Consider the following 13092-nt stretch of genomic DNA (forward strand, 5'->3'; position numbering starts at 1 on the left):
CTCGGCGCCTGACAGGCTCCTGCCCCCACCTGGCCCTTCCCGACCATTGAGAAGATGTGTTTCCTGCTGGGCGGACCTTAATCGGCCATCCACAATTTAATCTCGAAGTTAGAAAGAACTTGTATTTATTTAGCATCTTGTGCAACCTCCAGGCCCCAAGAAATCCTTCATAGTCAGTAAGGTACATTTTGAAGTGAAATCACTGGTGTAATGCCAACTTAGCCATTAGGAATTCGAACAGAAAGCAATGAGAGAATTGCTAGATAAATTGGTTTGGTAGAGTTGGTTCAGAGATAAGCATCGACCAGGACACGAGGAAAGAAGTGCCATAGAATCTTTTACATCCACCTGAAAGTGGATTGGTTTAGCGTCTCATCCAAAAGCGGGGTGAATATTGATCAGGACACCAGGAGAACACTCCTGCTTTTCTTTGAATAGTGCTATGGGATATTCTGCATCCATCTGAGAGAGCGGATGGGAGCTCAGTTTAACAAGTAACCTGACAGACAGCACCTCCGACAGTGCAGCACTCCTTCATTACTGCACTGAGAGGGTCTAGATTCTGCACTGAACACTGGAGTGGGTTTTGAACCCATGGTCTTCTGACTCAGACACACGAGTGTTACCTCTGAGCCAAGGCTAATGTTATAGGTTCCTGAATTAAAATAATTTGATCTAGAATTTGTCAACAGCTTTTGTGAAATAATTCATTTCAGCATTTTGTCTGTAACCATAGCATTTCTGCTCTGCATATGCCCTAATGCTTTAGGGTCTTTTCATTTCTGTCTACAATGTACACAACTAAAAAGAGGAATGGCAACATTAAATGGGCAGGGACCATGAAAGAGAATTTAAAAAGCACTGATGTCGCAGTGGACTGTGATTTAAAGCGCACAAAATCTACAGTTGCTTTTCATTTAGCAAACTGATGACAACCAGGATGATTGACAAACTCAGGTTCCATTTCATATCTCAAATTAACCATGTTGTCCTCAAGTGAATATGCAATATACACACACATCCCCTTTGGGTTGCTTATTTTTCACATCAGTGAAACCAAATTAGCAATTACATTGGCTGCACTCCTCTCAACAGCATGACCGTACTTTCTAATCACACTTACACAGTATTTTGGCCTTGAAGTGCTAACAGATATCTTTTAAAATAGGGTGGATTTATTACAGATTCATTTTAAATCTTACCCAGCATGGAGACAGATCAAAAGAAAGTATATCAGTGAAAAAAGGTTTATATTGAATCATAACATTATCCTTGGTATTCCCACAATAGAAATACTGGGTCATATTAAATTCTATTGCATTGCTTATTTGTGCACATCAAAGGGTAGTAACATTGGGAGAACTTGAATGAATTGTTGGGTCCAGCAGTTTAAGTAATGTACAGCAGAAATCTTGATTCAAGGTGGTCTGGTAACACAGTGCCATGTTGGGTATGACTGAACAGCAGGACAAGTATTCACATCTCTGATTCCTGACATGACAATTTGTAAATTGAGCACTTCACTCCTCATCAAGGTGTACTACGTACTGAGTGTTCATATCAAATACATCCAGTTCGAGCAGAGCAAAGCTAGATTAAGTGCTCCAACAATATGGCTTAATTGCTTCCCCAGAATACCGCCACAAATTAGAAGCACCAATGCCATTTAGGAACCTGGTCTAGATTACCCAAAAACACTCCACATTGAACTCTTGCAGTTACCAGATCAGCCCAATATCTTGGTTTCAAACCCACAAGTCAAGCATGATCCATTTTTATGCACCTCCATACATCTAGTTAAGCAGTGTTGGTAAAGAAGCCTGCTTGCAGGAATTCTGCTCACTTAATTAGTTTGAGTAAGCATATAAATTGGGAGGCCTAAGGAATGAAAAAGGAGAGTAAAAATCAGGATGGAATTGAATAGGTGAAGGAATGAATTGGAAAGTATAAACATTTAATTAAAACATTAATTGCAAGTGCAGCCATGTGTTAAAGTAAAACAGTGACAGGATAGCGCACACAACCTTACTTTGGAGAGTTTTAAAAATATAAACTCACTGCTGTTGAACTACAGGTAAAGCACAGACCTCGCAAAATATTTACATGATCAACCTAGAACGCTCCAAGGAGATCCTGTACTGTATTTTATGTAATCATGCATAATGCACAGAAATGTTTCATCTAAATAAAGTTTAAAATGCTCACAATAGATTTATGTTCCATAAAAGCTAATAAACTGCAGATGCTGGAAATCCAAAACAAAAATAAAAATACCTGGAAAAACTCAGCAGGTCTGACAGCATCTGCGGAGAGGAACACAGTTAGCGTTTCGAGTCCGTATGACTTTTCAACAGAACTAAGTAAAAATAGAAAAGAGGTGAAATATAAGCTGGTTTAAGGGGGTGGGGGTTAGAGCTGGATAGAGGGCCATTGATAGGTGGAGATAGCCAAAAGATGTCACAGACAAAAGGACAAAGAGGTGTTGAAAGTGATGATATTATCTAAGGAATGTGCTAATTAAGGGTAGAAAGCAGGACAAGCAAGGTACAGATAGCCCTAGTGGGGGTGGGGTGGGGTGAAGGGAAGGGATCAAAATAGGCTAAAAGTGGAGATAAAACAATAGATGGAAATACATTTAAAAATAATGGAAATAGGTGGGAAAAGAAAAATCTATATAAATTATTGGGAAAAAGCGGGGGGATCGGAAAGGGGATGGGGATGGAGGAGAGAGTTCATGATCTAAAATTGTTGAACTCAATATTCTGTCCAGAAGGCTGTAAAGTGCCTAGTCAGAAGATAAGGTGCTGTTCCTCCAGTTTGTGTTGAGCTTCACTGGAACAATGCAACAGGCCAAGGACGGACATGTGGGCATGAGAGCAGGGAGGAGTTTTGAAATGGCAAGCAACAGGGAGGTCTGGGTCATGCTTGCAGACAGACCGAAGGTGTTCTGCAAAGCAGTCACCCAGTCTGCGTTTGGTCTCTCCAATGTAGAGGAAACCGCATTGGGAGCAATGAATGCAGTAGAATAAATTGAGGGAAGTGCAAGTGAAATGCTGCTTCACTTGAAAGGAGTGTTTGGGCCCTTGGATGGTGAGGAGAGGGGAAGTAAAGGGGCAGGTGTTGTACCTTCTGCGGTTGCATGGGAAGGTGCCGTGGGAGGGGCTTGAGGTGTAGGGGGTGATGGAGGAGTAGACCAGCGTGTCCTGGAGGGAATGATCCCTGCGGAATGCTGCCGGGGGGGGGGTGAAGGGAAGATGTGTTTGGTGGTGGCATCATGCTGGAGTTGGCAGAAATGGCGGAGGATGATCCTTTGAATGTGGAGGCTGGTGGGGTGATAAGTGAGGACAAAGGAGACCCGATCATGGTTCTGGGAGGGAGAGGAAGGTGTGAGGGCGGATGCGCGGGAGATGGGCCAGACACGGTTGAGGGCCCTGTCAACCACTGTGGGTGGAAAACCTCAGTTAAGGAAGAAGGAAGACATGTCAGAGGAACTGTTTTTGAAAGTGGCATCATCAGAACAGATGCGACGGAGGCGAAGGAACTGAAAGAATGGGATGGAGTCCTTATAGGAAGCGGGGTGTGAGGAGCTGTAGTCAAGGTAACTGTGGGAGTTGGTAGACTTGTAATGAATATTGGTGGACAGTCCATCACCAGAAATTGAGACAGAGAGGTCAATGAAGAGAAAGGAAGTGTCAGAGATGGACCATGTGAAAATGATGGAGGGGTGGAAATTGGAAGCAAAATTAATAAAATTTTTCCAGGTCCTGATGAGAGCATGAAGCAGCTCCGAAGCAATCATCGATGTACCGGAGAAAGAGTTGTGGGAGGGGGCCGGAGTAGGACTGGAACAAGGAATGTTCCTAATACCCGATAAAGAGACAGGCATAACTGGAGCCCATGCGGGTACCCATAGCCACACCTTTTATGTTCCATGTGGTTAATGTTAAAACATGCCATTTCTGCAGCCAAAGAGATCTTAACCTCAAAATGCTACTTTGGGTCGGAATTCATTATAACTTCAATAATGTTCCCCAAATTTACATATTTCCCCTTTTAGTTTGTTTCCTTAGCCCTCTTCTTTTGAAGCCAATGACTGAGATCCCTTCAAATGACCATTCTTTAATCATGAACCTGGAATGGTTATCAACAGTAAGTAGGAATAGATGCTCAAAGTTTTGTTTAACAAAAAACACTTGCATACTGTGTTCACTGCAATAAGGTCAAGGAAGCCATTTTAAATTCTAACATGTGACTTCCCACAGCCATTTCATTCTCTGTAACTCTTCTGTATTAACTATATATTATAATTATAGTTATAATTAGTGAATCAATGTAATTGATAAGTATATTGGGAAGACTGGATTTTTATTTTAAATTAATATGGTGTAAGCTTAAATGTTTCTAGAAAATGCAGAGCTAGCAGAAACTGTTCATACAAAGGGATCTTTCTAACTTTTGATAGGACATCAGGACATCATAGTCTGCCAAGGTCTGGCTCAAGGATAAGGCTCATTATTCACAATCTGATCAAAATTAGTAAGTAAAGAAGCTATTGCCTTCCATAAATTGAAATATGTAATTAAAGATCAATTAAATTAAACTAACAACAGCTTAAACCAATCAATAAGCTAACAGTAGCCTGACCTGACATGGCATGGTGTCCACTAAAAGGGATAAAAGTGGAGGCTCCGGAGTCTTCCTTTGCTATTTATACTCATATCCTTTCCTGCCCTTTTGTGAACTAGCTCTCTGTTATTTCCACAACATCACATTTCCCCATGGCTACCTGAGCCTCAGCTCATCAATCTTATTTGTGACACTTCATGTGTTCACATGGATGGACTGCAAATCCAATTTAGGCCTTATTGCATTTCATCTTATTCTCAGCCCACCTAAACCTTACTATTCCTTATAGCACTGCTACCCGTCCCTTCCCAATAACACTAGCCTGAGTGTCCCTTGGACAAGCTGGTTAAAAACCAACCAGGAATTCCCAGCCATCCAGTGATTGCTGCTGGGGTTTATGTATATTTTCACATTTGACGAGGACAGGATCAGGTAGTCTATGATTTATGGTAAGATTTATGTTATCTGATCTTGTTATCTGTAACTTAATTGATTTCAGTCACCCCAACTTGCCATTTAATATATTCACTTTGGTTTGGACAAGGCATTAACCAATTAAGGCAAAAGCAGAACTTTGGATAGTAAATTTAAAAGAAATTTATTGAAAGAGAAAAGTATACTTAACAACTTTAAGACAATGACTCTTTTCAACTTCATGTGTGGAATCAGTCCTTAGAAGCATAACCCTCACAAACTCCTTCCTTGCAGACAATTCTTGATAAGGAATCCAGCCTCAGGAGCCCTCAGTATAAGATGTTCAGAAAAGATAGTGAAGGAAAGAAGGAGAGGTAGCAGTATGGGTTAAGGATAATATTATAGTGCAGGAGAAAGAGCATGTCTTGGAGATGTCAAGGACATGATGGAAATTGTTCTAAACTATGAAACAATAAAGATTTGGGCTGAATAATATGGTCACGCTCCGATGGTGGGTTCGCACCCAGAAGTCGGCAGCGTTCCGACTTTTGGGCCCGCAGTTGGTACGCGCCCGATAATACAGTAATTGCTGTGAATTAGCAGAAAGGGCGGGTTACATCCCACCCATTGAGTGCTGGAGGGCGGAGTATCCATTCTCTGAGGCTGCAGGCTATGACCTGGAACGATCAGCTCTTTAAAGGGCCCCCTGGCATGGGACAATGTCAGGTGACCCATCCGATGATCAATCGAGTGGATTTACTACAAAAAATGAACATTTGTGCATTTTCCAGTCTGCCCAGGTGAGTCGATTTAAATTTTAGCTATTCTCTGTCAATATTCATGGGTGGCAGAAATTTTTAAAAATCAGCAAGTCTCCATCTTTTGGCATTGAAAAATTGTACATTTATTCCATATTTCCATGCATAGGTGTCTGCATCATCAGAGCGAGGGGAGAGGTGTTCTAGAAGGGGCAAAGCTGCCCCCAGATTCAGGGAGGCCACCCTAGGTGCCCGCCTGTGTGCAGCATATGATCAACATGACCAGCTCATGCCAAGTGCTGGGAAAATGAGGGCCAAGAGCTCACCAAACTCCCGCTGTAGCAGTGGCAAGACATACTAAAGAAACATTTGCCATATTAAGGCATCCCTCGTGTCACCACAATCCACTTGATCAAGGCCAGGGCCATCAGCAGGAGTATTACCGTTGTTCTTCAGCTCATCATCACCCTCATCCTCAGAGGATTGGCTGCCATCTGGTGTGTCATCATCCTCCAGGACATCTCCTCTTTGGATGGCAATGTTATGGAGTACACAGCAAACCATCAGGGATACACGTTGGGGGAAATAATGTAATGCACCTCCAGATCTGTCCAGGCATAGGAATCGCATCTTTAGGAGACTGATGGTGTGCTCCATTATGGCCCTGGTGCTGGTGTGGCTCTCATTGTACCTCCGCTCTGCATCAGGTTTGGACGCACTCACCGGTGTCATTAGCCATCCTTTCAGTGGATAGCCCTTATCCCTAGTAGCCTTCCAAGGAATCTGAGCCAGTGAAAAGGACTGGAATCTGTGAGTTCCTAGGGATGTACGAGTAATGACTGCTGCCTGTGTATCTGGCACACACCTGCATTACCCGCTGATTATGGTTGCACACTAGCTGCCCATTGGTCGAGTGGAAACGCTTTCTGTTTACGAAGGTGCATGGCTGTCCTGCAGGGGCCTTAATGGCTACATGCGTGCAGTCAATGAGTCCCTGCACCCTGTGGTAACCTGCAATTGCTACAAACCCTCGAGCTCTATCCATTTGACTTTGGACATCCTGCCTGAAGGAGATGTAATTCCCAGTCCTTCGGAACATTGCATCTGTGAACAGCTTGATGCGACAGTGTGCAGAAGGCTGTGTTATCCACAGGCTGCCTTGAATGAGCCTGTTGCAAAAAAGGGGAAGGGCCACTGTCAACTTCAATGCGACAGGCACCGAATAGCCCCCATGGCAATTGGATGAGATCTTCCCTGTGGGCATTCCACATAGTGAATATTCAATGAACAATCAAAAGACCCCTCTGAATGAGAGGAATTTCCTCTTCATGAAAAAAATATCCAAAATGTCACTCTGTTCACTCAAATGAACAGTCCCTGCAAGCAATTGAGTTTGAACTGTAAAGCTGGAGATTCTGGCCTCAGCTGCAATTTGAAAACCTGCCCAAACAAGCTTGCCCTTAAAAAAACGGATTCCCCACCTGTTGCAAATCTCACCCTGAAGGCATATTATTGCCTTTTGACCTTATTATGCAGTGAGATGGGTAGTTAATTAGCTGAGTTACCTTTTAAATAGATCTTTAAATAACACAGGTAGATTCCTGACTTTTTGACCCACCCACATACTGTATTATCACAAACCGGAATGATGAAGTCTTAACAGAGCCCGGAGCCATCATGCCCCATAATATGCTCCACGAAGTGGGAGACTGTACCAGTTGCATTATTCAGCCCATCATTAACACTACTGGATGTACTCTATGGGTCACCAACTAGTCGGAAAGATACAGAGAGTCAAATTTACAAGAAAGTTACAAAGAGATGCAAAAGCTATAGAGTAGTTATAATGGGGGGGCTTTACTTATTCTAATACAGACCGGGATAGTAATAGTGTAAAGGGCAAAGATCGGGAAGAGTACGCAGTCCAATGAGGAAGGAGGCATTGCTGGATCTGGTTTTGAGAAATGAAGTAGGCCAAGTGGATAAAGTGTCAGTAGGGGAACGTTTAGGGGACAGTGATCATAGTTTCATAAGGTTTAGGTTAGGAAACGGTGAAAAAGGACAAGGGGAAATCCAGAGTAAGAATAATTAATTGGAAGAGGGGCAATTTCAATGGGTGGGAATAAATTTGGCTCAGATAAACTGGAATCAAAGATTTGCAGACAAAACTGTAATGGAACAATGGTCTGCCTTTAGAGAGGAGATAGTTTGGGGTGGGTAGATTGGGTAGATTGCCTGAGAATGTGGTAGAGGCAGATTCATTCGTGGCTTTCAAAAGGAATTGAGTAATTATCTGAAGGGAAGAGATTTGCAGAGCTTCAGGGAAGAGGCAGGGGAGAGGGGTAAGCTGAGTTGCTCTTGCAGTGATCCTACACGGGCATGAAGGGATGAATGGCCTCCTTCTATGATGTAATCATCCTGATTCCATAATTGTAATGCCTCCACTGCTGCTCAACTGACAACGCATTGCTCAGCAGAGCTTGAGGATTAAATCTATACAACATCATTTACTCATTGAATGACCAGGGGAACAGTCTTTGGCTCCTATTCTCATGAATACAGTGTTAATTGTCTTTCTTTTGTAGAAAATAGCAGACCCAAATCAAGGTGGCAGATGCACATAATTATGTTTCTGACATTATTCTGCACTTCACATCAGTTACAAAGGAAAGCTAGTCATTAAAACGCAGCTGTAATAATATTTCTTTGACACATCTTGAGCTACTAAGTTGCCACTCAACCACTTGTTAAATAGCAAACAATTTGTTCATCTTTCCACGGAAAATATGAAGAAAAGGCAGCAGACAGTGAAGTACAGGTCACTGGGCATGAAGGATCGGCAGAGGAGATGGACCCTGAGAGGGAATTAAGTGTAGGGCAGTGGTCCTGCTAACTGAATGTTCACCATCGTGCTCCATAACAACAGATTAACAGGTCTCTGCACTACTGTCCAACGTTAAGCAGTCACTACTGCTCACCAATGCTCAGTTTGGGTTCTGTCATACCTCGGCCCCTGACCTCATTGCAGCCTTGGTCCAAACAGGGACAAAAGAGCTGAATTCCAGAGGTGGAGTGAGAGTGATTACCCCCTTGGCATCAAGGCAGCATTTGACCAAGTGTGACGTCAAGGACCCTAGCAAAATTGAAGTCAATGGGAATTAGGGGAAAGCTTTCCCCTGGTTGGTGTCATACCTAGCACAAAGATGGTTGTGGTTGTTGGAGGTCAATCATCTCAGTCCCAGGACATCACTGCATGAGTTCCTCAGGATAGTGTCCTAGGCCCAACCATCTTCAGCTGCTTCATCAATGACCTTGTCTCCAACAGAAGTTCAAAAGTGGGCATATTTCACAGAATCACAGAACCTTTACAATGCAGAAGGAAGCTATTCAGCCCATTGAGTCTGCACTGGCTCTCTGAAAGAGCATTCTACCTAGTCCCACTCCCTTGCCAAATCCCTGTAACCTTGCACATCCTTTCTTTCCAGATAGCAATCCAACTCCCTTTTGAATACCTCGATTGAACCTGCCCCCACCCTCTGTCAGGAAGTTCCAGACTGCAATCACCCTCTGGGTGAAAAAAATTTTTCTCATATCACTTTTACTCCTTTTGCCAATTAATTTGAATTTGCTGATGATTGCACAATGTTCAGTACAATTTTCAACTCCTCACTGATGAGGCAATTCATGCCCACATGCAGCAAGACCTTGGCAACATTCAGACTTAGGTTGATAATTGGCAAGTAGCACCCATTTCACACAAGTGCCAGGCAATGACCATCTCCAACAAGAGATAATCTAACCATATTCACTTGATATTCAACTACATTACTGTTGCTGAATCCCACACCATCAATATCCTGGGGGTTACCATTGACCAGAAACTGTACTGGACCAGCCATATAAATTCTATGGCTGCAAGAACAGGTCAAAGGCTAGGATTCTGCAGTGAGTGACTCACCTCCTGACTCCCCAAAGCCTGTCCCCCATCTACAAGGAACAAGTCAGGACTATGATGAAATATTCCCAAGTTGCCTGAAAAACTGTCAAGAAACTCAACATTATCCAGGACAAAGTAGCCCGCTTGATTGGCACTCCATCCACCACCTTAAACATTCAATTCCTCCACCACTGATGAACAGTAACAGCAGTTTGTACCATCAACAAGATGCACTGCAGCAACTCTCCAAGGCTCCATCGACTGGACCTTCCAAACCTGCAATGTCTATTACCTAGAAGGACAAGGACATATGTCATCACTATCTGCAAGTTCCCCTCCAAGCCACAAACACTCCTGACTTGAAACTATATCACCGTTCCTTCACTGTCACTGGATAAAATCCTGGATCTCCCTCTCTAACAGTACTGTGGGTGTACCTACACCACATGGACTGCAGCGGTTCAAGAAGGCAGCTCACCACCACCTTCTCAAGGGCAATTAGGTATGGGCAATAAATATAGGCCTTGCTGGTGACACTGTCATCCCAAGAACAAATAAAAAAATATTGTTCATTGTTTCTCAGGTCAGATCCACATCTTGCACAAATGCCTGTGCAGTGCATCTTGTAGATGGTACACACAGCTGTCACTGTCCATCGGTGGCGTATCTGATCCAGCCACAATGCACCTCCCCTTTAATCAGTGTAGGCTAGCTCTAAGCAGTGAAGGTGAGCTTTAACTGGGGGGTACCGAGTTGTGATTTTGGGGCCCCTGCTGATGTGTATGACCAATGAAAGCTTGATTAGTGCTGGCTTCACAACACCAATCGTTCAAATAAGCAGGCAGCACAAAGCTGGCATTTCATTCAACAGGCCTGTGTTAATTGCACACTGTGCTTCCCACTCTATTTCTGGGGGCTATCCAATTCAGCCCGCATGAATTCAAATCACATCAATGATCGCAACACTCCCGAAGCATAGGAGGGAGGGATGAAAACTCTTGCTAAGCAGGGCATCTGCAGCATTAACAGTGAGGTGGGAGAGCAGATCCTGCAGATGCAGGGCAAGGCCAGGACAGGGAGTACTGCATGGCTAAAGGGACAGCACTGAATGACTGAATAGGGTATGGTAGTGTAACCGATATGACATCAGTCTCATAATCCAGACATTTGGACTAATCCTGAATGTATGGTCACATTCACAAAAAATATCTGGTATTAGTAAAAGTGGGGCTGCTAAAAACAGCTGGTTAACTCATGTACTTTAGGGAATGAAACCAGCCCTAAATGTGACTTCAGTCCACACCAAGGTGGTTGACTCTTAGCTTCCTTCTGAAGTTGCCAAACAAGTCACACAATTGTAATAAACTGCTGTCAGTGATTCACGAAGGTGACCCACCAACACCTTCAGAGGGCGTTAAAGATTGGAAATAATTGCCAGCATTGGCAGTGACCGTCACATCCCAAGAATTAATTTTTATATAGATTATTTTGCAGACAGTCTTCAAGTTTGTTCCATAATTGATTCCCTTATTTTGTCAAATATTGACTGGATTAGATTTGTTCCCTTTTCTTAAATTACATTTCTTTCAAATCAGTGGGACTTCCTCAGCATTTACTGACTCTCTCATGCTGACTGGTAGCACTTTACAAATTTCATTCCTAAATTCTAATTATACGCCAGAATAAATGCTACCTGTCCCTAAGGATTTGTTCAAGTTGAGTCCTTTAAATCAGTTTAGACTTCATTTTATTGATATCCAGCTCTATAAATTTGCAGAGATGATTTCCATTAGCACGAATATGTTACTTGAGTAATTTCTAGTAGAAAACATAAACTAAGAACTTTTGTTTTTTCTTCTCTTTAACCCGATGACAGTGAAGCCAATATCTTCATTACTCTCCACTTGCCTAGGCGAGTGCAGCTGCAACAACACTCAAGAAGCTTGACACCATCCAGGACAAAGCAGCCTGCTTGATTGGCACCACATCCACAAACATTCACTCCCTTCACCACCGACCAACAGTAGCAGCAGTGTATACCTCGTACAAGATGCACTACACAAACTCACTAAGCCTCCTTAGACAGCACCTTCCAAACCCCAATCACAACCATCTAGAAGGACAAAGGCAGCAGATACATGGGAACACCACCACCTGGAAGTTCCCCTCCAAGCCTCTCACCATCCTGACTTGGAAATATATCGCCGTTCCTTCACTGTCACTGGGTCAAAATCCTGGAACTCCCTCCCTAACTGCACAGTGGATGTACCTACACCACATGGACTGCCAGTAACTCACCTACTGCAGGGCAATTAGGGATTGGCAATAAGCACTGGCCTGGCCGGCGACACTCACATTCCATGAACAAATAAAAAAAAAAGAATCCTCTGATCCCTTTGATTAAATTCCAGACTGTAATATGTTGTACTTATATTATTCAACATACATAAAGCATCTAAACCTTTAGATTAGATTTCATCCTGCACCTCACTCCAGAGTGTTCATTATTCTTATGATAAACCAGATATCACAAGTAGCCCAGGCGAACTGGGACACCCTAATTTTCAGCACCAAGAGCAAGCCGTTTGTCTGACCTATACAGATTGTGCTGAGATCCATCAGTTATACAGTTCGTAATTGATTTTCTGCAGCGTTATTCAGGTATGTTAGAAATGAAGGATTGACCTAGTTTTGATCTGGAGATTGATGGAGAATGATACTGCATTTACACTTGATGTCTCGCCTTGGTACAAGGCATCAATATCAGATTTGTGGAGTGTAACTAGGATGCCAAAATTTGTACAGAAGCAAAGCAAAGTGAGAGTCCCTTCTCTGGGAGCATTGATTCTGGCATCAAGCTGTTTTTGCGCCACATCTACAGTGCTTGAATGTAATGTGAATGAACCCTAAGCATCTGTTCACCTCTGAGGTGAGGAATACTAGGCAACAGCAGCCACTGAGTCAGTAAACCCTCATATGTAAGCTTTTCCCTATGGCAGCTTTTTTTAACAACAAGGCACTTAAAAATACAGCCAATTGCAGTAGTTATGTTTCCAGAAGCAGTGTCAACATGAAGAAAATCTTTTTAAGGCAGCGAGTGATAGGGATCTGGAATGCGCTGCCTGAGAGTGTGGAGCAGGCAAGTTCAATCGAGGCTTTCAAAAGAGAATTGGATAATTATCCGAAAAGGGAATGTTTGCAGGGCTCGGGGGAAATGCAGGGGAGTGGGGCTAGGTGAGTTGCTTTTGCAGAGAACTGGCAGTGACACGAGGGGCTGAATGGCCTCCTTCTGTGCTCTAACCATTCTATGATTCTATGATTCAATCAGCAATAAAAGCCATCAAGATCATTCCTTCC

The sequence above is a fragment of the Carcharodon carcharias genome, chromosome 12 (genome assembly GCF_017639515.1).
Source record: "Carcharodon carcharias isolate sCarCar2 chromosome 12, sCarCar2.pri, whole genome shotgun sequence".
Taxonomy (NCBI): domain Eukaryota; kingdom Metazoa; phylum Chordata; class Chondrichthyes; order Lamniformes; family Lamnidae; genus Carcharodon; species Carcharodon carcharias.